Here is a 24,580-nt window from a genome sequence, read left to right as displayed (position 1 = left end):
CAACTCGACAGTTGGGGGATCAGCCTGGTACAACCGCTCAAAGTAACCGGCCCAGCGGGCCTTCACTTCAGACTCCTCTGTCAAGAGCCTACCACTCTCTGCTCGAACTGCAGTGCTCCGAGGGATGGGCTTGGATGAACGCAATGCGCGAATTCCCCTGTAAGCGGGACGAGAATCACCTGTCCACAGGTGATGCTCTACCCCCTCACAGATTCCTCGCACATAGGCCTCCTTGTCCACCCTCAGTGCACGTACAGTTTTACGCCTCAGCTCCCTGAACAGCTCAGCTCTGCCATTCGGCCTGGCCCTGCGACTCTGGTCAATGGTATCCAGTGTCCCTTGAGAGACAAAATTCTTCTTTGCCCTGCGGTGAGCTCCAAGGCATCCACCGGCAACATCAAGGACGGTGGTCTTGAAGGCGCTCCACAACTCTTCAGGACCCCCCAAAGCACCCAGACCCCCCAAGTGTCCACTCAGCCTGTTCGCAAACTCCTCAGCTACTCTCTCATCCCTGAGCTTGCCAACATCCAGCCTCGGCTGGGATGGTACCATTCTCCAGGATTTAACATGCAGCTTTAGAGTTGCTGCAACAAGCCTGTGGTCAGTATTGAGGAACTGAGCACTCCGGTAGACCCTGCAGTTCTGGATCATCCTCCAACGACTGTCAATGAGGACATGGTCAATCTCCTTTGCCACACCGCCAGCGTTGGAATACCAAGTCCAGCGATGAGCTTGTGGGCGCTGAAACCATAAACCAGCCACCCTAAGTCCATGTCTTCTTGCAAAGTCAAGGAACTTAGTGCCATTCTGGTTCATAGTTCCTGACCCATGGGGACCAACACACACCTCATAACCATCCCTATCAGTTCCAGTCGATGCATTGAAATCCCCCAAGACTAGAAGTGTATCTCGTCTGGGGCACTGATCAACCACAGACTCGAGTGTGGCGTAGAATGCATCCTTCACGGTGAGATCACTCGCCTCAGTCGGAGCATAAACAGAGACCAGGGAAATGACACCTAAGGAGTGACGAATCCTTAATCTCATAATACGCTCGTTGACCGGTGTTACCTCAATTATCATTGGGGTCAGCTTATTGGACACAGCTACAGCAACTCCTTGGGTATGGTAAGCATCAGAGCGACCAGACCAATAGTAGGTGCAACCACCCACCATTATCTCGCCGCAATCTGGTCTCCGAACCTCAGAGAGAGCTGCAATCCCGATGTCCAAACGCTTGAGCTCAGATGATAACAGAGACAGGTGATCATCCTCTCTTAGGGATAGGACATTCCAGGCACCCACCCGAAGGGACCGCCTCAGGTTAACCCAAGGAGACCGCCGTCTGGTGGACGACACCTCAGCACCACTCCGACACTCTCCGCAATCTGACCCAGGGATGTTACCCCGTGGTTTCCCTCCTATCAAAGATTGGGGGTCCCGAAGGCTTTGCCCCAATCCCGTCATCCGGTGAGCTGCCCTGCGGAAAATCATCACCGGGAGGTTGGAAAATTCAGCTTCACTAGGTTCACCACCAGCTGGTTGGAAAATTCAGCCTTACTGGGTTCATCACCGGCTGGTTGGAAAATTCAGCCTGACTGGGTTCATCACCGGCTGGTTTGAAAATTTAGCCTTACTGGTTTCATCACCGGCTAGTTCGAAAATTCAGCCTCACTTGGTTCATCACCAGCTGGTTGGAAAATTCAGCTTCACTCGGTTCATCACCGGCAGGTTGGAAAATTCAGCTTCACTTGGTTCATCACCAGCTGATTGGAAAATTCAGCTTCACTGGGTTCATCACCAGCTGGATGGAAAATTCAGCCTTTCTGGGTTCATCACCGGCTGGTTTTGAAATTCAGCCTTACTTGGTTCATTACCGGCTGGTTGGAAAATTCAGCTTCACTTGGTTCATCACCGGCTGATTGGAAAATTCAGCCGTACTTGGTTCATCAACAGCTGGTTGAAAAATTCAGCCTCACTGAGTTCATCACCGGCTGGTTGGAAAATTCAGCCTCACTGGGTTCATCACCGGCTGGTTTTGAAATTCAGCCTCAATGGGTTCATCACCGGCTGGTTGGAAAATTCAGCTTCGCTTGGTTCATCACCGGCTGGTTGAAAAATTCAGCCTCACTGGGTTCATCACCGGCTGGTTTTGAAATTCAGCCTCAATGGGTTCATCACCGGCTGGTTGGAAAATTCAGCCTCACTGGGTTCATCACCGGGAGGTGGGAAAATTCAGCTTTACTGGGTTCATCACCAGCTGATTGGAAAAGTCAGCCTCACTGGGTTCATCACTGGCTGGTTGGAAAATTCAGCCTCACTGGGTTCATCACCGGCTGGTTTTGAAATTCAGCCTCAATGGGTTCATCACCGGGAGGTTGGAAAATTCAGCCTTACTGGGTCCATCACAGGCTGGTTGGAAAATTCAGCCTTTCTGGGTTCGTCACCGGCTCGTTTTTAAATTCAGCCTCAATGGATTCATCACCGGCTGGTTGGAAAATTCAGCGTCACTGGGTTCATCACCGGCTGGTTGGAAAATTCAGCCTTTCTGGGTTCGTCACCGGCTCGTTTTTAAATTCAGCCTCAATGGATTCATCACCGGCTGGTTGGAAAATTCAGCGTCACTGGGTTCATCACCAGCTGGTTGGAAAATTCAGCCTTTCTGGGTTCATCACCGGCTGGTTTTGAAATTCAGCCTCAATGGGTTCATCACCGGGAGGTTGGAAAATTCAGCTTCACTGGGTTCATCACCGGCTGGTTGGAAAAATCAGCTTCACTATTTCATCACCGGCTGGTTGGAAAATTCAGCCTTATTGGGTTCATCACACGGGAGGTTGGAAAATTCAGCTTCACTGGGTTCATCACCGGGAGGTTGGAAAATTCAGCTTCACTGGGTTCATCACCGGCTGGTTGGAAAAATCAGCTTCACTATTTCATCACCGGCTGGTTGGAAAATTCAGCTTCACTGGGTTCATCACCGGGTGGTTGGAAATTTCAGCTTCACTGGGTTCACCACCGGCTGGTTGGAAAATTTAGCCTGAATGGGTTCATCACCGGGAGGTTGGAAAATTCAGCTTCACTGGGTTCATCACCGGGTGGTTGGAAAATTCAGCTTCACTGGGTTCATCACCGGCTGGTTGGAAAATTCAGCCTTACTTGGTTCATCACCAGCTGGTTGAAAAATTCAGCCTCACTGAGTCATTTACCGGCTGGTTGGAAAATTCAGCCTCACTGGGTTCATCACCGGCTGGTTGGAAAATTCAGCCTCACTGGGTTCATCAACGGGAGGTTGGAAAATTCAGCTTCGCTTGGTTCATCACCGGCTGGTTGAAAAATTCAGCCTCACTGGGTTCATCACCGGCTGGTTTTGAAATTCAGCCTCAATGGGTTCATCACCGGCTGGTTGGAAAATTCAGCCTCACTTGGTTCATCACCGGCTGGTTGGAAAATTCAGCCTCACTGGGTTCATCAACGGGAGGTGGGAAAATTCAGCTTCACTGGGTTCATCACCATCTGGTTGGAAAATTCAGCCTCACTGGGTTCATCAACGGGAGGTGGGAAAATTCAGCTTTACTGGGTTCATCACCATCTGGTTGGAAAATTCAGCCTTACTTGGTTCATCACCAGCTGGTTGAAAAATTCAGCCTCACTGAGTTCATCACCGGTTGGTTGGAAAATTCAGCTTCACTGGGTTCATCACCAGCTGGTTGGAAAATTCAGCTTCACTGGGTTCATCACCAGCTGGTTGAAAAATTCAGCCTCACTGGGTTCATCACCGGCTGGTTTTGAAATTCAGCCTCAATGGGATCATCACCGGCTGGTTGGAAAATTCAGCCTCACTTGGTTCATCACCAGCTGGTTGGAAAATTCAGCTTCACTGGGTTCATCACTGGGAGGTTGGAAAATTCAACTTCACTGGGTTCATCACCGGGAGGTTGGAAAATTCAGCTTCACTGGGTTCATTACCGGCTGGTTGGAAAATTCAGCTTCACTGGGTTCATCACCGGAAGGTTGGAAAATTCAGCTTCACTGGGTTCATTACCGGCTGGTTGGAAAATTCAGCTTCACTGGGTTCATCACCGGCTGGTTGGAAAATTCAATCTCACTGGGTTCATCACCGGCTGGTTGGAAAATTCAGCCTCACTGGGTTCATCACCGGGAGGTGGGAAAATTCAGCTTTGCTGGGTTCATCACCAGCTGATTGGAAAATTCAGCCTCACTGGGTTCATCACTGGCTGGTTGGAAAATTCAGCCTCACTTGGTTCATCACCGGCTGGTTGAAAAATTCAGCCTCACTGGGTTCATCACCGGCTGGTTTTGAAATTCAGCCTCAATGGGTTCATCACCGGGAGGTTGGAAAATTCAGCCTTACTGGGTTCATCACAGGCTGGTTGGAAAATTCAGCCTCAATGGGTTCATCACCGGGAGGTTGGAAAATTCAGCTTCACTGGGATCATCAACGGGAGGTGGGAAAATTCAGCTTTACTGGGTTCATCACCAGCTGGTTGGAAAATTCAGCCTTACTTGGTTCATCACCAGCTGGTTGAAAAATTCAGCCTCACTGAGTTCATCACCGGCTGGTTGGAAAATTCAGCCTCACTGGGTTCATCAACGGGAGGTTGGAAAATTCAGCCTCACTGGGTTCATCACCGGCTGGTTTTGAAATTCAGCCTCAATGGGTTCATCACCGGGAGGTTGGAAAATTCAGCTTCACTGGGTTCATCACCGGGAGGTTGGAAAATTCAGCCTTACTGGGTTCATCACCGGCTGGTTGGAAAATTCACCCTCACTGGGTTCATCACCGGGAGGTTGAAAAATTCAGCCTCACTGGGTTCATCACCGGCTGGTTGGAAAATTCAGCCTCACTGGGTTCATCACCGGCTGGTTGGAAAATTCAGCCTCACTTGGTTCATCACCGGCTGGTTGAAAAATTCAGCTTCACTGGGTTCATCACTGGGAGGTTGAAAAATTCAGCCTCACTGGGTTCATCACCGGCTGGTTGGAAAATTCAGCCTCACTGGGTTCATCACCGGCTGGTTGAAAAATTCAGCCTCACTGGGTTCATCACCGGCTGGTTTTGAAATTCAGCCTCAATGGGTTCATCACCGAGAGGTTGGAAAATTCAGCTTCACTGGGTTCATCACCGGGAGGATGGAAAATTCAGCCTTACTGGGTTCGTCACCGGCTGGTTTTGAAATTCAGCTTCACTGGGTTCATCACCGGGTGGTTGGAAAATTCAGCTTCACTGGGTTCACCACAGGCTGGTTGGAAAATTTATCCTCAATGGGTTCATCACCGGGAGGTTGGAAAATTACAGCTTCACGGGGTTCATCACCGGGTGGTTGGAAAATTCAGCTTCATTGGGTTCACCACCGGGAAGTTGGAAAAGTCAGCTTCACTGGGTTCATCACCATCTGGTTGGAAAATTCAGCCTCACTGGGTTCATCAATGGGAGGTGGGAAAATTCAGCTTTACTGGGTTCATCACCATCTGTTTGGAAAATTCAGCCTCACTGAGTTCATCACCGGTTGGTTGGAAAATTCAGCTTCACTGGGTTCATCACCAGCTGGTTGGAAAATTCAGCCTTACTTGGTTCATCACCAGCTGGTTGAAAAATTCAGCCTCACTGAGTTCATCACCGGGAGGTTGGAAAATTCAGCCTTACTTGGTTCATCACCAGCTGGTTGAAAAATTCAGCCTCACTGGGTTCATCACCGGCTGGTTTTGAAATTCAGCCTCAATGGGTTCATCACCGGGAGGTTGGAAAATTCAGCTTCACTGGGTTCATCACCGGGAGGTTGGAAAATTCAGCCTTACTGGGTTCATCACCAGCTGGTTGGAAAATTCAGCTTCACTGGGTTCATCACTGGGAGGTTGGAAAATTCAGCTTCACTGGGTTCATCACCGGGAGGTTGGAAAATTCAGCTTCACTGGGTTCATCACCGGCTGGTTGGAAAATTCAGCCTCACTTGGTTCATCACCGGCTGGTTGGAAAATTCAGCTTCACTGGGTTCATCACCGGGAGGTTGGAAAATTCAGCTTCACTGGGTTCATTACCGGCTGGTTGGAAAATTCAGCTTCACTGGGTTCATCACCGGCTGGTTGGAAAATTCAATCTCACTGGGTTCATCACCGGGAGGTGGGAAAATTCAGCTTTGCTGGGTTCATCACCAGCTGATTGGAAAATTCAGCCTCACTGGGTTCATCACCGAGAGGTTGGAAAATTCAGCTTCACTGGGTTCATCACCGGGAGGATGGAAAATTCAGCCTTACTGGGTTCGTCACCGGCTGGTTTTGAAATTCAGCTTCACTGGGTTCATCACCGGGTGGTTGGAAAATTCAGCTTCACTGGGTTCACCACAGGCTGGTTGGAAAATTTATCCTCAATGGGTTCATCACCGGGAGGTTGGAAAATTACAGCTTCACGGGGTTCATCACCGGGTGGTTGGAAAATTCAGCTTCATTGGGTTCACCACTGGGAAGTTGGAAAAGTCAGCTTCACTGGGTTCATCACCATCTGGTTGGAAAATTCAGCCTCACTGGGTTCATCAATGGGAGGTGGGAAAATTCAGCTTTACTGGGTTCATCACCATCTGGTTGGAAAATTCAGCCTTACTTGGTTCATCAACAGCTGGTTGAAAAATTCAGCCTCACTGAGTTCATCACCAGCTGGTTGGAAAATTCAGCCTTACTTGGTTCATCACCAGCTGGTTGAAAAATTCAGCCTCACTGAGTTCATCACCGGGAGGTTGGAAAATTCAGCCTTACTTGGTTCATCACCAGCTGGTTGAAAAATTCAGCCTCACTGAGTTCATCACCGGTTGGTTGGAAAATTCAGCTTCACTGGGTTCATCACCAGCTGGTTGAAAAATTCAGCCTCACTGGGTTCATCACCGGCTGGTTTTGAAATTCAGCCTCAATGGGTTCATCACCGGGAGGTTGGAAAATTCAGCTTCACTGGGTTTATCACCGGGAGGTTGGAAAATTCAGCTTCACTGGGTTCATCACCGGCTGGTTGGAAAATTCAGCCTCACTGGGTTCATCACCAGCTGGTTGGAAAATTCAGCTTCACTGGGTTCATCACTGGGAGGTTGGAAAATTCAGCTTCACTGGGTTCATCACCGGGAGGTTGGAAAATTCAGCTTCACTGGGTTCATCACCGGCTGGTTGGAAAATTCAGCTTCACTTGGTTCATCACCGGCTGGTTGGAAAATTCAGCTTCACTTGGTTCATCACCAGCTGGTTGGAAAATTCAGCTTCACTGGGTTCATCACCGGGAGGTTGGAAAATTCAGCCTCACTTGGTTCATCACCGGCTGGTTGGAAAATTCAGCTTCACTGGGTTCATCACCGGCTGGTTGGAAAATTCACCCTCACTGGGTTCATTACCGGCTGGTTGGAAAATTCAGCTTCACTGGGTTCATCACCGGGAGGTGGGAAAATTCAGCTTTGCTGGGTTCATCACCAGCTGATTGGAAAATTCAGCCTCACTGGGTTCATCACCGGCTGGTTGGAAAATTCAATCTCACTGGCTTCATCACCGGCTGGTTGGAAAATTCAGCCTCACTGGGTTCATCACCGGGAGGTGGGAAAATTCAGCTTTGCTGGGTTCATCACCAGCTGATTGGAAAATTCAGCCTCACTGGGTTCATCACTGGCTGGTTGGAAAATTCAGCCTCACTTGGTTCATCACCGGCTGGTTGAAAAATTCAGCCTCACTGGGTTCATCACCGGCTGGTTTTGAAATTCAGCCTCAATGGGCCCATCACCGGGAGGTTCGAAAATTCAGCCTTACTGGGTTCATCACCGGCTGGTTGGAAAATTCAGCTTCACTGGGTTCGTCACCGGCTGGTTTTTAAATTCAGCCTCAATGGATTCATCACCGGCTGGTTGGAAAATTCAGCGTCACTGGGTTCATCACCAGCTAGTTGGAAAATTCAGCCTTTCTGGGTTCATCACCGGCTGGTTGAAAAATTCAGCCTCACTGGGTTCATCACCGGCTGTTTTTGAAATTCAGCCTCAATGGGTTCATCACCGGCTGGTTGGAGAATTCACCCTCACTGGGTTCATCACCGGGAGGTTGAAAAATTCAGCATCACTGGGTTCATCACCGGCTGGTTGGAAAATTCAGCCTCACTGGGTTCATCACCGGCTGGTTGGAAAATTCAGCCTCACTTGGTTCATCACCGACTGGTTGAAAAATTCAGCTTCACTGGGTTCATCACCGGCTGGTTGAAAAATTCAGCCTCACTGGGTTCATCACCGGCTGGTTTTGAAATTCAGCTTCACTGGGTTCATCACCGGGTGGTTGGAAAATTCAGCCTCACTGGGTTCGTCACCGGCTGGTTTTGAAATTCAGCTTCACTGGGTTCATCACCGGGTGGTTGGAAAATTCAGCTTCACTGGGTTCATCACCGGGAGGTTGAAAAATTCAGCCTCACTGGGTTCGTCACCGGCTGGTTTTGAAATTCAGCTTCACTGGGTTCATCACCGGGTGGTTGGAAAATTCAGCTTCACTGGGTTCATCACCGGGAGGTTGAAAAATTCAGCCTCACTGGGTTCATCACCGGCTGGTTGGAAAATTCAGCCTCACTTGGTTCATCACCGGCTGGTTGAAAAATTCAGCCTCACTGGGTTCATCACCGGCTGGTTTTGAAATTCAGCCTCCATGGGTTCATCACCGGGAGGTTGAAAAATTCAGCCTCACTGGGTTTATCACCGGCTCGTTGGAAAATTCAGCCTCACTGGGTTCATCACCGGCTGGTTTTGAAATTCAGCCTCAATGGGTTCATCACCGAGAGATTGGAAAATTCAGCTTCACTGGGTTCATCACCGGGAGGATGGAAAATTCAGCCTTACTGGGTTCATCACCGGGAGGTTGGAAAATTACAGCTTCACGGGGTTCATCACCGGGAGGTTGGAAAATTCAGCTTCACTGGGTTCATCACCGGGAGGTTGGAAAATTCAGCTTCACTGGGTTCATCACCGGGAGGTTGGAAAACTACAGCTTCACGGGGTTCATCACCGGGTGGTTGGAAAATTCAGCTTCATTGGGTTCACCACCGGGAAGTTGGAAAAGTCAGCTTCACTGGGTTCATCACCATCTGGTTGGAAAATTCAGCCTCACTGGGTTCATCAATGGGAGGTGGGAAAATTCAGCTTTACTGGGTTCATCACCATCTGGTTGGAAAATTCAGCCTTACTTGGTTCATCACCAGCTGGTTGAAAAATTCAGCCTCACTGAGTTCATCACCGGTTGGTTGGAAAATTCAGCTTCACTGGGTTCATCACCAGCTGGTTGGAAAATTCAGCCTTACTTGGTTCATCACCAGCTGGTTGAAAAATTCAGCCTCACTGAGTTCATCACCGGGAGGTTGGAAAATTCAGCCTTACTTGGTTCATCACCAGCTGGTTGAAAAATTCAGCCTCACTGAGTTCATCACCGGTTGGTTGGAAAATTCAGCTTCACTGGGTTCATCACCAGCTGGTTGAAAAATTCAGCCTCACTGGGTTCATCACGGGCTGGTTTTGAAATTCAGCCTCAATGGGTTCATCACCGGGAGGTTGGAAAATTCAGCTTCACTGGGTTTATCACCGGCTGGTTGGAAAATTCAGCCTCACTGGGTTCATCACCAGCTGGTTGGAAAATTCAGCTTCACTGGGTTCATCACTGGGAGGTTGGAAAATTCAGCTTCACTGGGTTCATCACCGGGAGGTTGGAAAATTCAGCTTCACTGGGTTCATCACCGGCTGGTTGGAAAATTCAGCCTCACTTGGTTCATCACCGGCTGGTTGGAAAATTCAGCTTCACTGGGTTCATCACCGGGAGGTTGGAAAATTCAGCTTCACTGGGTTCATTACCGGCTGGTTGGAAAATTCAGCTTCACTGGGTTCATCACCGGCTGGTTGGAAAATTCAATCTCACTGGCTTCATCACCGGCTGGTTGGAAAATTCAGCCTCACTGGGTTCATCACCGGGAGGTGGGAAAATTCAGCTTTGCTGGGTTCATCACCAGCTGATTGGAAAATTCAGCCTCACTGGGTTCATCACTGGCTGGTTGGAAAATTCAGCCTCACTTGGTTCATCACCGGCTGGTTGAAAAATTCAGCCTCACTGGGTTCATCACCGGCTGGTTTTGAAATTCAGCCTCAATGGGCTCATCACCGGGAGGTTGGAAAATTCAGCCTTACTGGGTTCATCACCGGCTGGTTGGAAAATTCAGCCTTTCTGGGTTCATCACCGGCTGGTTTTGAAATTCAGCCTCAATGGGTTCATCACCGGCTGGTTGGAAAATTCAGCCTCACTGGGTTCATCACCGGCTGGTTTTGAAATTCAGCCTCAATGGGTTCATCACCGAGAGATTGGAAAATTCAGCTTCACTGGGTTCATCACCGGGAGGATGGAAAATTCAGCCTTACTGGGTTCGTCACCGGCTGGTTTTGAAATTCAGCTTCACTGGGTTCATCACCGGGTGGTTGGAAAATTCAGCTTCACTGGGTTCACCACAGGCTGGTTGGAAAATTTATCCTCAATGGGTTCATCACCGGGAGGTTGGAAAATTACAGCTTCACGGGGTTCATCACCGGGTGGTTGGAAAATTCAGCTTCATTGGGTTCACCACCGGGAAGTTGGAAAAGTCAGCTTCACTGGGTTCATCACCATCTGGTTGGAAAATTCAGCCTCACTGGGTTCATCAATGGGAGGTGGGAAAATTCAGCTTTACTGGGTTCATCACCATCTGGTTGGAAAATTCAGCCTTACTTGGTTCATCACCAGCTGGTTGAAAAATTCAGCCTCACTGAGTTCATCACCGGTTGGTTGGAAAATTCAGCTTCACTGGGTTCATCACCAGCTGGTTGGAAAATTCAGCCTTACTTGGTTCATCACCAGCTGGTTGAAAAATTCAGCCTCACTGAGTTCATCACCGGGAGGTTGGAAAATTCAGCCTTACTTGGTTCATCACCAGCTGGTTGAAAAATTCAGCCTCACTGAGTTCATCACCGGTTGGTTGGAAAATTCAGCTTCACTGGGTTCATCACCAGCTGGTTGAAAAATTCAGCCTCACTGGGTTCATCACGGGCTGGTTTTGAAATTCAGCCTCAATGGGTTCATCACCGGGAGGTTGGAAAATTCAGCTTCACTGGGTTTATCACCGGCTGGTTGGAAAATTCAGCCTCACTGGGTTCATCACCAGCTGGTTGGAAAATTCAGCTTCACTGGGTTCATCACTGGGAGGTTGGAAAATTCAGCTTCACTGGGTTCATCACCGGGAGGTTGGAAAATTCAGCTTCACTGGGTTCATCACCGGCTGGTTGGAAAATTCAGCCTCACTTGGTTCATCACCGGCTGGTTGGAAAATTCAGCTTCACTGGGTTCATCACCGGGAGGTTGGAAAATTCAGCTTCACTGGGTTCATTACCGGCTGGTTGGAAAATTCAGCTTCACTGGGTTCATCACCGGCTGGTTGGAAAATTCAATCTCACTGGCTTCATCACCGGCTGGTTGGAAAATTCAGCCTCACTGGGTTCATCACCGGGAGGTGGGAAAATTCAGCTTTGCTGGGTTCATCACCAGCTGATTGGAAAATTCAGCCTCACTGGGTTCATCACTGGCTGGTTGGAAAATTCAGCCTCACTTGGTTCATCACCGGCTGGTTGAAAAATTCAGCCTCACTGGGTTCATCACCGGCTGGTTTTGAAATTCAGCCTCAATGGGCTCATCACCGGGAGGTTGGAAAATTCAGCCTTACTGGGTTCATCACCGGCTGGTTGGAAAATTCAGCCTTTCTGGGTTCGTCACCGGCTGGTTTTAAAATTCAGCCTCAATGGATTCATCACCGGCTGGTTGGAAAATTCAGCGTCACTGGGTTCATCACCAGCTAGTTGGAAAATTCAGCCTTTCTGGGTTCATCACCGGCTGGTTTTGAAATTCAGCCTCAATGGGTTCATCACCGGCTGGTTGGAAAATTCACCCTCACTGGGTTCATCACCGGGAGGTTGAAAAATTCAGCATCACTGGGTTCATCACCGGCTGGTTGGAAAATTCAGCCTCACTGGGTTCATCACCGGCTGGTTGGAAAATTCAGCCTCACTTGGTTCATCACCGGCTGGTTGAAAAATTCAGCTTCACTGGGTTCATCACCGGCTGGTTGAAAAATTCAGCCTCACTGGGTTCATCACCGGGTGGTTGGAAAATTCAGCTTCACTGGGTTCATCACCGGGAGGTTGAAAAATTCAGCCTCACTGGGTTCATCACCGGCTGGTTGGAAAATTCAGCCTCACTGGGTTCATCACCGGCTGGTTGAAAAATTCAGCCTCACTGGGTTCATCACCGGCTGGTTTTGAAATTCAGCCTCAATGGGTTCATCACCGAGAGATTGGAAAATTCAGCTTCACTGGGTTCATCACCGGGAGGATGGAAAATTCAGCCTTACTGGGTTCGTCACCGGCTGGTTTTGAAATTCAGCTTCAGTGGGTTCATCACCGGGTGGTTGGAAAATTCAGCTTCACTGGGTTCACCACAGGCTGGTTGGAAAATTTAGCCTCAATGGGTTCATCACCGGGAGGTTGGAAAATTACAGCTTCACGGGGTTCATCACCGGGTGGTTGGAAAATTCAGCTTCATTGGGTTCACCACCGGGAAGTTGGAAAAGTCAGCTTCACTGGGTTCATCACCATCTGGTTGGAAAATTCAGCCTCACTGGGTTCATCAACGGGAGGTGGGAAAATTCAGCTTTACTGGGTTCATCACCATCTGGTTGGAAAATTCAGCCTTACTTGGTTCATCACCAGCTGGTTGAAAAATTCAGCCTCACTGAGTTCATCACCGGTTGGTTGGAAAATTCAGCTTCACTGGGTTCATCACCAGCTGGTTGGAAAATTCAGCCTTACTTGGTTCATCACCAGCTGGTTGAAAAATTCAGCCTCACTGAGTTCATCACCGGGAGGTTGGAAAATTCAGCCTTACTTGGTTCATCACCAGCTGGTTGAAAAATTCAGCCTCACTGAGTTCATCACCGGTTGGTTGGAAAATTCAGCTTCACTGGGTTCATCACCAGCTGGTTGGAAAATTCAGCCTTACTGGGTTCATCACCAGCTGGTTGGAAAATTCAGCCTTACTGGGTTCATCACCAGCTGGTTGAAAAATTCAGCCTCACTGGGTTCATCACCGGCTGGTTTTGAAATTCAGCCTCAATGGGTTCATCACCGGGAGGTTGGAAAATTCAGCTTCACTGGGTTCATCACCGGGAGGTTGGAAAATTCAGCTTCACTGGGTTCATCACCGGCTGGTTGGAAAATTCAGCCTCACTGGGTTCATCACCAGCTGGTTGGAAAATTCAGCTTCACTGGGTTCATCACTGGGAGGTTGGAAAATTCAGCTTCACTGGGTTCATCCCCGGCTGGTTGGAAAATTCAGCCTCACTTGGTTCATCACCGGCTGGTTGGAAAATTCAGCTTCACTGGGTTCATCACCGGGAGGTTGGAAAATTCAGCTTCACTGGGTTCATTACCGGCTGGTTGGAAAATTCAGCTTCACTGGGTTCATCACCGGCTGGTTGGAAAATTCAATCTCACTGGCTTCATCACCGGCTGGTTGGAAAATTCAGCCTCACTGGGTTCATCACCGGGAGGTGGGAAAATTCAGCTTTGCTGGGTTCATCACCAGCTGATTGGAAAATTCAGCCTCACTGGGTTCATCACTGGCTGGTTGGAAAATTCAGCCTCACTTGGTTCATCACCGGCTGGTTGAAAAACTCAGCCTCACTGGGTTCATCACCGGCTGGTTTTGAAATTCAGCCTCAATGGGCTCATCACCGGGAGGTTGGAAAATTCAGCCTTACTGGGTTCATCACCGGCTGGTTGGAAAATTCAGCCTTTCTGGGTTCGTCACCGGCTGGTTTTTAAATTCAGCCTCAATGGATTCATCACCGGCTGGTTGGAAAATTCAGCGTCACTGGGTTCATCACCAGCTAGTTGGAAAATTCAGCCTTTCTGGGTTCATCACCGGCTGGTTTTGAAATTCAGCCTCAATGGGTTCATCACCGGGAGGTTGGAAAATTCAGCTTCACTGGGTTCATCACCGGGAGGTTGGAAAATTCAGCTTCACGGGGTTCATCACCAGCTGGTTGGAAAAATCAGCTTCACTATTTCCTCACCGGCTGGTTGGAAAATTCAGCCTTATTGGGTTCATCAGCGGCTGGTTTTAAAATTCAGCTTCACTGGGTTGATCACCAGCTGGTTGGAAAACTCAGCCTTACTGGGTTCATCACCGGCTGGTTGGAAAACTCAGCCTCAATGGGTTCATCACCGGCTGGTTGGAAAATTTAGCCTCAATGGGTTCATCACCGGGAGGTTGGAAAATTCAGCTTCACTGGGTTCATCACCGGGAGGTTGGAAAATTCAGCTTCACGGGGTTCATCACCAGCTGGTTGGAAAAATCAGCTTCACTATTTCCTCACCGGCTGGTTGGAAAATTCAGCCTTATTGGGTTCATCAGCGGCTGGTTTTAAAATTCAGCTTCACTGGGTTGATCACCAGCTGGTTGGAAAACTCAGCCTTACTGGGTTCATCACCGGCTGGTTGGAAAACTCAGCCTCAATGGGTTCATCACCGGCTGGTTGGAAAATTTAGCCTCAATGGGTTCATCACCGGGAGGTTGGAAAATTCAGCTTCACGGGGTTCATCACCAGCTGGTTGGAAAATTCAGCTTCACTGGGTTCATCACCAGCTGGTTGGAAAATTCAGCTTCACTATTTCATCACCGGCTGGTTGGAAAATTCAGCCTTATTGGGTTCATCACCGGGAGGTTGGAAAATTCAGCTTCACGGGGTTCATCACCGGGTGGTTGGAAAATTCAGCCTCAATGGATTCATCACCGGCTGGTTGGAAAATTCAGCTTCACTTGATTCATCACCGGCTGGTTGGAAAATTCAGCCTCACTGGGTTCATCACCGGCTGGTTGGAAAATTCAGCCTTACTGGGTTCATCACCAGCTGGTTGGAAAACTCAGCCTTTCTGGGTTCATCACCGGCTGGTTTTGAAATTCAGCCTCAATGGATTCATCACCGGCTGGTTGGAAAATTCAGCCTCAATGGGTTCATCACCGGGAGGTTGGAAAATTCAGCTTCACTGGGTTCATCACCGGCTGGTTGGAAAAATCAGCTTCACTATTTCCTCACCGGCTGGTTGGAAAATTCAGCCTTATTGGGTTCATCACCGGTTGGTTGGAAAATTCAGCTTCCCTGGGTTCACCACCGGCTGCTTGGAAAATTCAGCCTCAATGGGTTCATCACCGGGAGGTTGGAAAATTCAGCTTCACTTGGATCATCATCAGCTGGTTGGAAAATTCAGCCTTTCTGGGTTCATCACCGGCTGGTTGGAAAATTCAGACTTACTGGGTTCATCACCGGGAGGTTGAAAAATTCAGCATCACTGGGTTCATCACCGGCTGGTTGGAAAATTCAGCCTCACTGGGTTCATCACCGGGTGGTTGGAAAATTCAGCTTCACTGGGTTCACCACAGGCTGGTTGGAAAATTTATCCTCAATGGGTTCATCACCGGGAGGTTGGAAAATTACATCTTCACGGGGTTCATCACCGGGTGGTTGGAAAATTCAGCTTCATTGGGTTCACCACCAGGAAGTTGGAAAAGTCAGCTTCACTGGGTTCATCACCATCTGGTTGGAAAATTCAGCCTCACTGGGTTCATCAATGGGAGGTGGGAAAATTCAGCTTTACTGGGTTCATCACCATCTGGTTGGAAAATTCAGCCTTACTTGGTTCATCACCAGCTGGTTGAAAAATTCAGCCTCACTGAGTTCATCACCGGTTGGTTGGAAAATTCAGCTTCACTGGGTTCATCACCAGCTGGTTGGAAAATTCAGCCTTACTTGGTTCATCACCAGCTGGTTGAAAAATTCAGCCTCACTGAGTTCATCACCGGGAGGTTGGAAAATTCAGCCTTACTTGGTTCATCACCAGCTGGTTGAAAAATTCAGCCTCACTGAGTTCATCACCGGTTGGTTGGAAAATTCAGCTTCACTGGGTTCATCACCAGCTGGTTGAAAAATTCAGCCTCACTGGGTTCATCACGGGCTGGTTTTGAAATTCAGCCTCAATGGGTTCATCACCGGGAGGTGGGAAAATTCAGCTTTGCTGGGTTCATCACCAGCTGATTGGAAAATTCAGCCTCACTGGGTTCATCACTGGCTGGTTGGAAAATTCAGCCTCACTTGGTTCATCACCGGCTGGTTGAAAAATTCAGCCTCACTGGGTTCATCACCGGCTGGTTTTGAAATTCAGCCTCAATGGGCTCATCACCGGGAGGTTGGAAAATTCAGCCTTACTGGGTTCATCACCGGCTGGTTGGAAAATTCAGCCTTTCTGGGTTCGTCACCGGCTGGTTTTTAAATTCAGCCTCAATGGATTCATCACCGGCTGGTTGGAAAATTCAGCGTCACTGGGTTCATCACCAGCTAGTTGGAAAATTCAGCCTTTCTGGGTTCATCACCGGCTGGTTGGAAAATTCAGCCTTTCTGGGTTCATCACCGGCTGGTTTTGAAATTCAGCCTCAATGGGTTCATCACCGGCTGGTTGGAAAATTCACCCTCACTGGGTTCATCACCGGGAGGTTGAAAAATTCAGCATCACTGGGTTCATCACCGGCTGGTTGGAAAATTCAGCCTCACTGGGTTCATCACCGGCTGGTTGGAAAATTCAGCCTCACTTGGTTCATCACCGGCTGGTTGAAAAATTCAGCTTCACTGGGTTCATCACCGGCTGGTTGAAAAATTCAGCCTCACTGGGTTCATCACCGGGTGGTTGGAAAATTCAGCTTCACTGGGTTCATCACCGGGAGGTTGAAAAATTCAGCCTCACTGGGTTCATCACCGGCTGGTTGGAAAATTCAGCCTCACTTGGTTCATCACCGGCTGGTTGAAAAATTCAGCCTCACTGGGTTCATCACCGGCTGGTTTTGAAATTCAGCCTCCATGGGTTCATCACCGGGAGGTTGAAAAATTCAGCCTCACTGGGTTTATCACCGGCTGGTTGGAAAATTCAGCCTCACTGGGTTCATCACCGGCTGGTTGAAAAATTCAGCCTCACTGGGTTCATCACCGGCTGGTTTTGAAATTCAGCCTCAATGGGTTCATCACCGAGAGATTGGAAAATTCAGCTTCACTGGGTTCATCACCGGGAGGATGGAAAATTCAGCCTTACTGGGTTCGTCACCGGCTGGTTTTGAAATTCAGCTTCACTGGGTTCATCACCGGGTGGTTGGAAAATTCAGCTTCACTGGGTTCACCACAGGCTGGTTGGAAAATTTAGCCTCAATGGGTTCATCACCGGGAGGTTGGAAAATTACAGCTTCACGGGGTTCATCACCGGGTGGTTGGAAAATTCAGCTTCATTGGGTTCACCACCGGGAAGTTGGAAAAGTCAGCTTCACTGGGTTCATCACCATCTGGTTGGAAAATTCAGCCTCACTGGGTTCATCAACGGGAGGTGGGAAAATTCAGCTTTACTGGGTTCATCACCATCTGGTTGGAAAATTCAGCCTTACTTGGTTCATCACCAGCTGGTTGAAAAATTCAGCCTCACTGAGTTCATCACCGGTTGGTTGGAAAATTCAGCTTCACTGGGTTCATCACCAGCTGGTTGGAAAATTCAGCCTTACTTGGTTCATCACCAGCTGGTTGAAAAATTCAGCCTCACTGAGTTCATCACCGGGAGGTTGGAAAATTCAGCCTTACTTGGTTCATCACCAGCTGGTTGAAAAATTCAGCCTCACTGAGTTCATCACCGGTTGGTTGGAAAATTCAGCTTCACTGGGTTCATCACCAGCTGGTTGGAAAATTCAGCCTTACTGGGTTCATCACCAGCTGGTTGGAAAATTCAGCCTTACTGGGTTCATCACCAGCTGGTTGAAAAATTCAGCCTCACTGGGTTCATCACCGGCTGGTTTTGAAATTCAGCCTCAATGGGTTCATCACCGGGAGGTTGGAAAATTCAGCTTCACTGGGTTCATCACCGGGAGGTTGGAAAATTCAGCTTCACTGGGTTCATCACCGGCTGGTTGGAAAATTCAGCCTCACTGGGTTCATCACCAGCTGGTTGGAAAATTCAGCTTCACTGGGTTCATCACTGGGAGGTTGGAAAATTCAGCTTCACTGGGTTCATCCCCGGCTGGTTGGAAAATTCAGCCTCACTTGGTTCATCACCGGCTGGTTGGAAAATTCAGCTTCACTGGGTTCATCACCGGGAGGTTGGAAAATTCAGCTTCACTGGGTTCATTACCGGCTGGTTGGAAAATTCAGCTTCACTGGGTTCATCACCGGCTGGTTGGAAAATTCAATCTCACTGGCTTCATCACCGGCTGGTTGGAAAATTCAGCCTCACTGGGTTCATCACCGGGAGGTGGGAAAATTCAGCTTTGCTGGGTTCATCACCAGCTGATTGGAAAATTCAGCCTCACTGGGTTCATCACTGGCTGGTTGGAAAATTCAGCCTCACTTGGTTCATCACCGGCTGGTTGAAAAACTCAGCCTCACTGGGTTCATCACCGGCTGGTTTTGAAATTCAGCCTCAATGGGCTCATCACCGGGAGGTTGGAAAATTCAGCCTTACTGGGTTCATCACCGGCTGGTTGGAAAATTCAGCCTTTCTGGGTTCGTCACCGGCTGGTTTTAAATTCAGCCTCAATGGATTCATCACCGGCTGGTTGGAAAATTCAGCGTCACTGGGTTCATCACCAGCTAGTTGGAAAATTCAGCCTTTCTGGGTTCATCACCGGCTGGTTTTGAAATTCAGCCTCAATGGGTTCATCACCGGGAGGTTGGAAAATTCAGCTTCACTGGGTTCATCACCGGGAGGTTGGAAAATTCAGCTTCACGGGGTTCATCACCAGCTGGTTGGAAAAATCAGCTTCACTATTTCCTCACCGGCTGGTTGGAAAATTCAGCCTTATTGGGTTCATCAGCGGCTGGTTTTAAAATTCAGCTTCACTGGGTTGATCACCAGCTGGTTGGAAAACTCAGCCTTACTGGGTTCATCACCGGCTGGTTGGAAAACTCAGCCTCAATGGGTTCATCACCGGCTGGTTGGAAAATTTAGCCTCAATGGGTTCATCACCGGGAGGTTGGAAAATTCAGCTTCACGGGGTTCATCACCAGCTGGTTGGAAAATTCAGCTTCACTGGGTTCATCACCAGCTGGTTGGAAAATTCAGCCTTACTGGGTTCATCACAGGCTGGTTGGAAAATTCAGCTTCACTATTTCATCACCGGCTGGTTGGAAAATTCAGCCTTATTGGGTTCATCACCGGGAGGTTGGAAAATTCAGCTTCACGGGGTTCATCACCGGGTGGTTGGAAAATTCAGCCTCAATGGATTCATCACCGGCTGGTTGGAAAATTCAGCTTCACTTGATTCATCACCGGCTGGTTGGAAAATTCAGCCTCACTGGGTTCATCACCGGCTGGTTGGTAAATTCAGCCTTACTGGGTTCATCACCAGCTAGTTGGAAAATTCAGCCTTTTTGGGTTCATCACCGGCTGGTTTTGAAATTCAGCCTCAATGGGTTCATCACCGGCTGGTTGGAAAATTCACCCTCACTGGGTTCATCACCGGGAGGTTGAAAAATTCAGCATCACTGGGTTCATCACCGGCTGGTTGGAAAATTCAGCCTCACTGGGTTCATCACCGGCTGGTTGGAAAATTCAGCCTCACTTGGTTCATCACCGGCTGGTTGAAAAATTCAGCTTCACTGGGTTCATCACCAGCTGGTTGGAAAATTCAGCCTTACTTGGTTCATCACCAGCTGGTTGAAAAATTCAGCCTCACTGAGTTCATCACCGGGAGGTTGGAAAATTCAGCCTTACTTGGTTCATCACCAGCTGGTTGAAAAATTCAGCCTCACTGAGTTCATCACCGGTTGGTTGGAAAATTCAGCTTCACTGAGTTCATCACCGGTTGGTTGGAAAATTCAGCTTCACTGGGTTCATCACCGGCTGATTGGAAAATTCAGCCTCACTGGGTTCATCACTGGCTGGTTGGAAAATTCAGCCTCACTTGGTTCATCACCGGCTGGTTGAAAAATTCAGCCTCACTGGGTTCATCACCGGCTGGTTTTGAAATTCAGCCTCAATGGGCTCATCACCGGGAGGTTGGAAAATTCAGCCTTACTGGGTTCATCACCGGCTGGTTGGAAAATTCAGCCTTTCTGGGTTCATCACCGGCTGGTTTTGAAATTCAGCCTCAATGGGTTCATCACCGGCTGGTTGGAAAATTCAGCCTCACTGGGTTCATCACCGGCTGGTTTTGAAATTCAGCCTCAATGGGTTCATCACCGAGAGATTGGAAAATTCAGCTTCACTGGGTTCATCACCGGGAGGATGGAAAATTCAGCCTTACTGGGTTCGTCACCGGCTGGTTTTGAAATTCAGCTTCACTGGGTTCATCACCGGGTGGTTGGAAAATTCAGCTTCACTGGGTTCACCACAGGCTGGTTGGAAAATTTATCCTCAATGGGTTCATCACCGGGAGGTTGGAAAATTACAGCTTCACGGGGTTCATCACCGGGTGGTTGGAAAATTCAGCTTCATTGGGTTCACCACCGGGAAGTTGGAAAAGTCAGCTTCACTGGGTTCATCACCATCTGGTTGGAAAATTCAGCCTCACTGGGTTCATCAATGGGAGGTGGGAAAATTCAGCTTTACTGGGTTCATCACCATCTGGTTGGAAAATTCAGCCTTACTTGGTTCATCACCAGCTGGTTGAAAAATTCAGCCTCACTGGGTTCATCACCAGCTGGTTGGAAAATTCAGCCTTACTTGGTTCATCACCAGCTGGTTGAAAAATTCAGCCTCACTGAGTTCATCACCGGGAGGTTGGAAAATTCAGCCTTACTTGGTTCATCACCAGCTGGTTGAAAAATTCAGCCTCACTGAGTTCATCACCGGTTGGTTGGAAAATTCAGCTTCACTGGGTTCATCACCAGCTGGTTGAAAAATTCAGCCTCACTGGGTTCATCACGGGCTGGTTTTGAAATTCAGCCTCAATGGGTTCATCACCGGGAGGTTGGAAAATTCAGCTTCACTGGGTTTATCACCGGCTGGTTGGAAAATTCAGCCTCACTGGGTTCATCACCAGCTGGTTGGAAAATTCAGCTTCACTGGGTTCATCACTGGGAGGTTGGAAAATTCAGCTTCACTGGGTTCATCACCGGGAGGTTGGAAAATTCAGCTTCACTGGGTTCATCACCGGCTGGTTGGAAAATTCAGCCTCACTTGGTTCATCACCGGCTGGTTGGAAAATTCAGCTTCACTGGGTTCATCACCGGGAGGTTGGAAAATTCAGCTTCACTGGGTTCATTACCGGCTGGTTGGAAAATTCAGCTTCACTGGGTTCATCACCGGCTGGTTGGAAAATTCAATCTCACTGGCTTCATCACCGGCTGGTTGGAAAATTCAGCCTCACTGGGTTCATCACCGGGAGGTGGGAAAATTCAGCTTTGCTGGGTTCATCACCAGCTGATTGGAAAATTCAGCCTCACTGGGTTCATCACTGGCTGGTTGGAAAATTCAGCCTCACTTGGTTCATCACCGGCTGGTTGAAAAATTCAGCCTCACTGGGTTCATCACCGGCTGGTTTTGAAATTCAGCCTCAATGGGCTCATCACCGGGAGGTTGGAAAATTCAGCCTTACTGGGTTCATCACCGGCTGGTTGGAAAATTCAGCCTTTCTGGGTTCGTCACCGGCTGGTTTTTAAATTCAGCCTCAATGGATTCATCACCGGCTGGTTGGAAAATTCAGCGTCACTGGGTTCATCACCAGCTAGTTGGAAAATTCAGCCTTTCTGGGTTCATCACCGGCTGGTTTTGAAATTCAGCCTCAATGGGTTCATCACCGGCTGGTTGGAAAATTCACCCTCACTGGGTTCATCACCGGGAGGTTGAAAAATTCAGCATCACTGGGTTCATCACCGGCTGGTTGGAAAATTCAGCCTCACTGGGTTCATCACCGGCTGGTTGGAAAATTCAGCCTCACTTGGTTCATCACCGGCTGGTTGAAAAATTCAGCTTCACTGGGTTCATCACCGGCTGGTTGAAAAATTCAGCCTCACTGGGTTCATCACCGGGTGGTTGGAAAATTCAGCTTCACTGGGTTCATCACCGGGAGGTTGAAAAATTCAGCCTCACTGGGTTCATCACCGGCTGGTTGGAAAATTCAGCCTCACTGGGTTCATCACCGGCTGGTTGAAAAATTCAGCCTCACTGGGTTCATCACCGGCTGGTTTTGAAATTCAGCCTCAATGGGTTCATCACCGAGAGATTGGAAAATTCAGCTTCACTGGGTTCATCACCGGGAGGATGGAAAATTCAGCCTTACTGGGTTCGTCACCGGCTGGTTTTGAAATTCAGCTTCACTGGGTTCATCACCGGGTGGTTGGAAAATTCAGCTTCACTGGGTTCACCACAGGCTGGTTGGAAAATTTAGCCTCAATGGGTTCATCACCGGGAGGTTGGAAAATTACAGCTTCACGGGGTTCATCACCGGGTGGTTGGAAAATTCAGCTTCATTGGGTTCACCACCGGGAAGTTGGAAAAGTCAGCTTCACTGGGTTCATCACCATCTGGTTGGAAAATTCAGCCTCACTGGGTTCATCAACGGGAGGTGGGAAAATTCAGCTTTACTGGGTTCATCACCATCTGGTTGGAAAATTCAGCCTTACTTGGTTCATCACCAGCTGGTTGAAAAATTCAGCCTCACTGAGTTCATCACCGGTTGGTTGGAAAATTCAGCTTCACTGGGTTCATCACCAGCTGGTTGGAAAATTCAGCCTTACTTGGTTCATCACCAGCTGGTTGAAAAATTCAGCCTCACTGAGTTCATCACCGGGAGGTTGGAAAATTCAGCCTTACTTGGTTCATCACCAGCTGGTTGAAAAATTCAGCCTCACTGAGTTCATCACCGGTTGGTTGGAAAATTCAGCTTCACTGGGTTCATCACCAGCTGGTTGGAAAATTCAGCCTTACTGGGTTCATCACCAGCTGGTTGGAAAATTCAGCCTTACTGGGTTCATCACCAGCTGGTTGAAAAATTCAGCCTCACTGGGTTCATCACCGGCTGGTTTTGAAATTCAGCCTCAATGGGTTCATCACCGGGAGGTTGGAAAATTCAGCTTCACTGGGTTCATCACCGGGAGGTTGGAAAATTCAGCTTCACTGGGTTCATCACCGGCTGGTTGGAAAATTCAGCCTCACTGGGTTCATCACCAGCTGGTTGGAAAATTCAGCTTCACTGGGTTCATCACTGGGAGGTTGGAAAATTCAGCTTCACTGGGTTCATCCCCGGCTGGTTGGAAAATTCAGCCTCACTTGGTTCATCACCGGCTGGTTGGAAAATTCAGCTTCACTGGGTTCATCACCGGGAGGTTGGAAAATTCAGCTTCACTGGGTTCATCACCGGCTGGTTGGAAAATTCAATCTCACTGGCTTCATCACCGGCTGGTTGGAAAATTCAGCCTCACTGGGTTCATCACCGGGAGGTGGGAAAATTCAGCTTTGCTGGGTTCATCACCAGCTGATTGGAAAATTCAGCCTCACTGGGTTCATCACTGGCTGGTTGGAAAATTCAGCCTCACTTGGTTCATCACCGGCTGGTTGAAAAACTCAGCCTCACTGGGTTCATCACCGGCTGGTTTTGAAATTCAGCCTCAATGGGCTCATCACCGGGAGGTTGGAAAATTCAGCCTTACTGGGTTCATCACCGGCTGGTTGGAAAATTCAGCCTTTCTGGGTTCGTCACCGGCTGGTTTTTAAATTCAGCCTCAATGGATTCATCACCGGCTGGTTGGAAAATTCAGCGTCACTGGGTTCATCACCAGCTAGTTGGAAAATTCAGCCTTTCTGGGTTCATCACCGGCTGGTTTTGAAATTCAGCCTCAATGGGTTCATCACCGGGAGGTTGGAAAATTCAGCTTCACTGGGTTCATCACCGGGAGGTTGGAAAATTCAGCTTCACGGGGTTCATCACCAGCTGGTTGGAAAAATCAGCTTCACTATTTCCTCACCGGCTGGTTGGAAAATTCAGCCTTATTGGGTTCATCAGCGGCTGGTTTTAAAATTCAGCTTCACTGGGTTGATCACCAGCTGGTTGGAAAACTCAGCCTTACTGGGTTCATCACCGGCTGGTTGGAAAACTCAGCCTCAATGGGTTCATCACCGGCTGGTTGGAAAATTTAGCCTCAATGGGTTCATCACCGGGAGGTTGGAAAATTCAGCTTCACGGGGTTCATCACCAGCTGGTTGGAAAATTCAGCTTCACTGGGTTCATCACCAGCTGGTTGGAAAATTCAGCCTTACTGGGTTCATCACAGGCTGGTTGGAAAATTCAGCTTCACTATTTCATCACCGGCTGGTTGGAAAATTCAGCCTTATTGGGTTCATCACCGGGAGGTTGGAAAATTCAGCTTCACGGGGTTCATCACCGGGTGGTTGGAAAATTCAGCCTCAATGGATTCATCACCGGCTGGTTGGAAAATTCAGCTTCACTTGATTCATCACCGGCTGGTTGGAAAATT

At 48.8% G+C, this 24,580-nt stretch overlaps 1 protein-coding gene across 1 annotated transcript in view; it reads right to left on the bottom strand.

Moving 5' to 3' along the window:
- POLD1 (DNA polymerase delta 1, catalytic subunit) overlaps nt 1-24,580 on the bottom strand; it is a 58,491-nt gene that overhangs the window by 5,602 nt on the left and 28,309 nt on the right. The window lies entirely within an intron of this gene.

This window comes from Eptatretus burgeri, chromosome 6, assembly GCF_056783735.1.
Source record: "Eptatretus burgeri isolate ZD-2024b chromosome 6, Ebu_testis_v1, whole genome shotgun sequence".
Taxonomy (NCBI): domain Eukaryota; kingdom Metazoa; phylum Chordata; class Myxini; order Myxiniformes; family Myxinidae; genus Eptatretus; species Eptatretus burgeri.
Note: the sequence above shows the minus strand (reverse complement) of the source record. Positions and strands in the feature narration are given on the sequence as shown.